This window comes from Nicotiana sylvestris, chromosome 9 (assembly GCF_000393655.2).
Source record: "Nicotiana sylvestris chromosome 9, ASM39365v2, whole genome shotgun sequence".
In the NCBI taxonomy this organism is placed as follows: Eukaryota; Viridiplantae; Streptophyta; class Magnoliopsida; order Solanales; family Solanaceae; genus Nicotiana; species Nicotiana sylvestris.
The window spans coordinates 2,693,136-2,699,761 of NC_091065.1; positions in this window are offsets into that span (position 1 = coordinate 2,693,136).

The window sequence follows — 6,626 nt, forward strand, 5'->3', positions numbered from 1 at the left end:
GTTACTCAGGGAGAGGACAACCCCGTTTGTTTGCTACACTTAATCGTCAGAGTGCAGAGGCATCTACAAAAGTTATTACAGGTATACTTCTAGTCTGCTCACGTGATGTTTATGCATAATGGATCCAGGTTAAACGTTTTCATATGTGACTCCATACTTTGCAATTAACCTCGGACTAGAACCTGAACAACTTAGTGAGCCATTCCTAGTATCTACTCCAGTTGGCGAGTCAGTGAAAGTCACAAGAGTCTATAGAGGTTGTATAGTTTCAGTCCAAGGTCGCAACACCAAAGCCGATCTTATAGAGTTAGAAATGGTGGATTTCGATGTGATCATGGGTATGGATTGCTTATCTTCTTTCCATGCCATGTTAGATTGTCATGCCAAGATAGCCAGGTTCCAATTTCCAAATGAAGAAGTCTTAGAGTGGAAGGGTTTAGTTCAGCATCGCTTGTAGGTAAGTTTATTTCTTACCTTAAGGCACAAGGAATGATCAGTAAGGGGTATCTCGCTTATTTGGCTCACATCATTAATCTAGAATCAGGACCACTAGCTCTTCAATCTGTGCCAGTTGTTAGAGAATTTCTAGAAGTTTTCCCAGATGACCTTCCCGGACTTCCTCCTAAAAGAATCATACATTTTGGCATTGATCTCATGTCAGGCACTCAGCCCATATCTATACTCCTTATAGGATGGCTCCAGCAGAACTTGATGATTTGAGAGAACAGTTGAAAGACCTCATTGACAAGGGCTTCTTCAGGCCGAGTGTTTCACCTTGGGGTGCCCCGGTCCTGTTTGTCAAGAAGAAAGATGGGTCTCTCAGAATGTGCGTCGACTATCAACAGTTGAATAAAGTTACCATTAAGAACAAGTACCCGCTGCCAAGAATTGATGATTTATTTGATCAAATTCAGAGTGCAAAGTACTTTTCAAAAATAAACTTGAGGTCAGGGTACAATCAGTTGAGAATTAGGGAAGAAGATATATCTAAAACAGCCCTTCGAACTCGCTACGGGTACTATGAATTTCTAGTGATGTCTTTCGGGTTGACAAATGCTCTAGCTGCATTCATGGACCTCATGAACAGAGTTTTCAAGCCATTCCTGGATACCTTTATTGTTGTGTTTATAGACGATATTTTGGTGTACTCTAAGAGCAAGGAAGATCATGCAGAACACCTCAGATTAGCCTTGCAGACCTTGAAGGAGAATGAGATTTATATCATGTTTTCAAAATGTGAATTCTGGCTGCAGTCAGTGGCATTCTTGGGCCACGTGGTATCTAGTGAAGGAATAAAAGTAGACCCTCAGAAGACAGAAGCAGTCAAGAACTGGCCTAGGCCGACAATGCCAACCGAAATCAGGAGTTTCTTGGGGTTAGCTGACTACTATAGAAGGTTTGTAGATGGGTTTTCCTCACTTGTAGCTCCATTAACTAAGTTGACTTAGAAAGCAATTAAGTTCCAGTGGTCACTTGTGAGCGGAGTTTTCAAGAGTTAAAGAAGAGGTTGATCACTGCACCTATATTAACCTTGCCGACAGGTTCGGGTGTGTTCACAGTGTATTGTGATGCCTCCAGAGTTGGTCTCGGTTGTGTTCTTATGCAAAATGGAAATGTTATTGCTTATGCTTCCATGCAGTTAAAGAATCATGAAAAGAACTATCCCACAAACGACTTGGAGCTTGCATTAGTGGTGTTTGCATTAAAGATATGGCGACACTACCTTTATGGCAAGCATTCTGAAGTGTTTACAGATCACAAAAGCCTTCAGTACATTTTCAAGCAAAAATAATTAAATTTGAGAAAGAGAAGGTGGCTCGAGTTATTGAAAGATTACGATATCAATATCCTTTATCACCCGGGCAAAGCTAATGTGGTAGCAGATGCACTTAGTAGGATGTCAATGGGGGTCTTGGCCCATCTTGAATTAAAAAGGCGATCTTTGGGCCGAGAAATTCAAAAAACTGGCAAATGATGGAATTAGATTGGATGATACTGAAGAAGGAGGTATAACTGCTTATGCCTTAGCGCAATCCTCCCTTGTTGTGCATGTTAAGGCTAAGCAAGACGAAGATCCGCACTTAGTGAAATTAAAGGAAGGAGTCGGAAACAAAGAAATCACTGCTTTCACTCTAGGAAGTGATGAAGTTTTAAAGTTGAATGATCGGTTATGTGTGCATGATGTAGATGGTCTTAGGAAGACCATAATGGAGGAAGCTCACAGTTTGAGGTACTCTATTCACCCAGGTGCTACCAAAATATATCTAGATTTGAAAGAGTTATATTGGTGGAAAGGCATGAAGAAACAAATAGCAGATCATGTGGCTAAATGTTTAAATTGTCAGCAAGTCAAAGCCGAGCATCAGAGGCTTGGTGGCCTAGCTCAAGATATAGAGATACCACAATAGAAGTGGGAGATGATTAATATGGATTTCGTAGTAGGTCTACCTCGCATGTACCGTAAACATGATTCAATTTGGGTTGTTGTAGACCGACTGACAAAGTCCGCGCATTTCCTACTAGTAAAGATGACAGATTTCGTAGAGCAATATGCGCAGTTGTACATCAAAGAAATAGTCTGATTGCATGGTACTCCAGTTTCAATCATATCTGACAGAGACCCTCAGTTCACGGTGCATTTTTGGAAAGCATTTCAGAAAAGATTAGGTACCAAGGTCATTTTAAGCACCGCTTTCCATCCACAGACCGATGGCCAGGCAGAAAGGACCATTCAGACTCTCGAAGATATGTTGCATACGTGTGTTATAAATTTTGGAGGTAATTGGGATGATCACTTGCCACTTATAGAAATTGCTTACAATAACAGCTATCATGCCAGCATTAGTATGGCTCCTTATGAAGCATTGTATGGGCGGAGATGTAGGTCTCCAGTGGGTTGTTTTGAACCAACAAAAGTGTCGTTGATTGGTCCAGAGTTTGTTTGTGAGGCTTTGGAGAAAGTTCAGCTAATTAGAGAAAGACTTAAAACGACTCAGAGTCGTCAAAAGTCTTATTCTGATAAGAGGCATCGTGAGTTAGAGTTCACGGTTGGTGATAAAGTATTTTTCAAAGTATCACCAATAAAAAGAGTTATGAGGTTTGGTAAGAAAGTGAAACTTAGCCCTAGATTTATCGGACCTTATGAAATTCTAGAAAAGAAAGGAAACGTGGCTTATAAGCTAGCGCTACCCATTGAGTTGTCCTCTGTTCATCCCGTCTTTCATGTGTCTATGCTTAGAAAGTACATTTATGATGAGTCGCATGTAATACATATCGATACCATAGAAATTAAAGAAGGCTTGACTTATGAAGAGGTACATATAGAAATTCTCGATTGGCAAGTAAGAAAGTTGAGAACAAAAGATTTAGCATCGGTAAAAGTTTTGTGGAGTAATCATGATTCAAAAGAGGCTACATGGGAGGTCGACGAAGATATGAGAAAGAAATATCCATATTTATTTGAGGAAAAAGGTATGTGAACCTAAGTTTGGTTTGACATTTATATTTCATTTATTAAATACAAGTTAGCAAGTGTTTCTGTCCTTCCTAGATTATACTTATGTTATAGTAATTTAGTTTATGCCATAGTATATTAAATTCATTAAAGTTATTTACTTGTGCTAAAGTTGTTGTGCTTTAGATTCTTGTTAGTTATTGTGGTGCCTATTTGACGGAGTGTGAGTAATTAATTAATGAGCTGCGTATGGTGCCTATGAATGACCTGTTATGGTATATTTGGTTGTTCTTGATGTGGTTGCGGTATTTGTGACAGAGATATTTTTTTGGATAGTCCAATTTACAAAGGGAACTCTGCCGAAATTTTTGAAAATTTAGGGAGTTAGCCAAAATTCTGACTCCCTTGGAAGAGTGAGTAGTGCTAAGAAAACTTAAGAGGTCCAAGGACCTAAGGAATGCTTGTAAGCTTAAGAATAAGGCCCTAGCAACATTCGAGGGCGAATGTTTTTATGGAGGGAAGATTGTAATACTCCTCAAACCTATAAAAGTTTCAAGACTCGCTAAATATAGAATTTAATTTTTTATAATCTTAAATTATACTTCTATTACGGATTAAAACACTTGTGATTGATTTTGAGTTACTTCTCTATTTATAAATAATTGGATATACAATAAGGGGAATATTAATAATTTTAATATTACTAATTATTAAAAGTAAGAATAATTAAATACTAGTTAAGTAAAAAAAAAAGAATAAAGAAAGCAAAAGAGAAGTCACGTGCAACAAAGCCCATAAAGGACTCTTCGCAATTAGCAGGCAAACGGCGTAAGCCTTAGGAAAATTTAAAACAAAACTCGACATTCTGTTGCGCAACAAAAAATAGAAGCAGCGTTAGCGAAATACTTACACAGGCAAAGAAAATTCTAGGGTTCTTTACAAATCACTAATTCTTAAACTCAAGTATGTGAAATTCCCTACTGTCAATTACCCCATAGTAGTAATAGGTAAGAATTGAATAGTTAATTCCTTTCTTTCTCCGTATCACCATCAAATTTCATGTTTATGTGTGAAACTTTGGAATCAAATAAAATGCACTGGTTATTGTAGAATCAATTGTTTGACGGGTATAAATTGGACTACAATCTACGTATTGGCTCAAGGAGTATTGAGTTGAGTTGATATAACCCTTTACTAAAGTGGTTTAACTGACAAAAGCACGCATACAAGGTGTTTGATGAATTGCTTAAAAGAGTTTATATTTACTTAATTGGAGCGAGTGAGTACCTATTAACTTAGAATTGTTCTAACAAAAGTTTAGACGATTTATTATGATATACATGCATAAATTTTCAGATTTTTGTGTTATTCTTATATGCTATTTTCATGTTGAAAATTTATGAAGAAGCAAGAATCTTTAGGAATACTTTTACATGTTTATTTCATTCTTATGACATACTTTACATTTAAGGATACCAGCATGAGCATGTACATGATGTTCTATAAAGAAAAGATCTAGACTTGAAAAGTCACAAGATGATGTTTTAGAAAGAAAAGATTTTTGGGAGTATCCTTTATTCTGAGAAGGGGTCATCATCCAGGCCGAGGGTTCTGACCAAGGCGTTGACTTCCTGAAACTACTTGTGCCAAAGTAGGGAGCACACGAGCGAGGGTCTCGTTGCTGAGAATTTACTTAGCTATGCTAAGCTATGATACATGAACGTTGAGAACCATGAAGCGAGTGGCACCTCGTGGATTGGGCCTATTCGATCAGGTTGGGATCGAACCCGTGCCGATCACACGGTGACTGAGACAAAATTAAGTCAGGATAGTTGGAACTCCTAGAAAGAGAGAAGAATTTCTTTTATAATATTCATAAACTGCTATTATGCAATTATTTTAGAACTATTCTTAGAAGCTTTATGTTTTACATGCATTTAGAATCTTTGCTCGTAATGTATATGTTATTAAATTTTTGCCCCCATTGTTGAGACTCACTGAGTACAATGGATGGTATTGACGTTCTCTTTTGGGAACCAACGTTGGTCTGCAGTACAACGTAGGAACCGATTTTGCAGGCGAGCAGGCTATGGGTTAGGACTTCCTTCTCTTCCAGTGCTATTGGTGAGCTCCGCTTTTGTTCGTGGAGTATTACTTTGAGTCATCTTTATTTAGTTATTTCTTTGTTTACTTAGATAACTTTCCAGAAAATCTCATGTCTTGAGCAGTGCGTCAGTTTATTAGTAGAGGCTTCATAGACATAGTCGTTGGATTAAGATTGAGATGTTTTTGATAATAACTTAGCAGTAATTCAGTAGTTACTACGAATAAAGTTTTGGAGTTGATTTATTTAAATATTTAAATTAATCAAAAGTATTTTGTTAGAGTATTGTCTTGTTGCATATAAAGTTGGAGTTATAATATATTTGATAAGCAGAGATGGTTCACTCGGTCATGTTTAGTTATCGAGTGCCGGCCCCGACTTGTTCAGAAAATGGGTCGTGACAGTTCTAGTTATCACAAAAACCACCTTGCCCATATTATTATGAGAATTATCACCTGATTTACAGCTAAGTAAGAACAACTTTTCATTTTTCTTCTATTTTGTAGGAATTTGATAATAGTACAAGGTTCAATTGACTACTTTATCTGCTCTATTTTGAGAATGATTTGCATTGATACAAAGTCATTTCCTCATGGAAGGTTCTTTCAGTTTTTAGCTGAAGTTTGCGCTCTCTATTAATTTTAGTATTCAATGGCCGGAAATGAGTCCTTTGCTACTAGTAGCAAAAGAGAGATTGTTCGCATGGGTTGATAATGAACTCATCTAGCCAGCAAGATCATTGTTGGTCTATGTTGCGCGGACTTTCCAAAATGTAGCCGCATCCATGTCGGATCCTTCAAAAATGCACTACTATTGAAGGATCCGACATGTATCCTGCCACATTTTCGAAGAGTCCGAGCAACATAGTTGCTAGTACTATCAAATTTAGTGATTCTTCGGATAATGGTGCCTATTAATTTTCAGGCTTCCCTTTCCTTGGTTATTAGTACTACCTCCGTTTCAAATTAGCTGAGTTACTTTCCTTTTTAGTTTGTTCCAAAATAAATAATACATTTTTAAATTTGGAATTAATTCAACTTTAAACTCTTTATTTTATTCATTTATAAC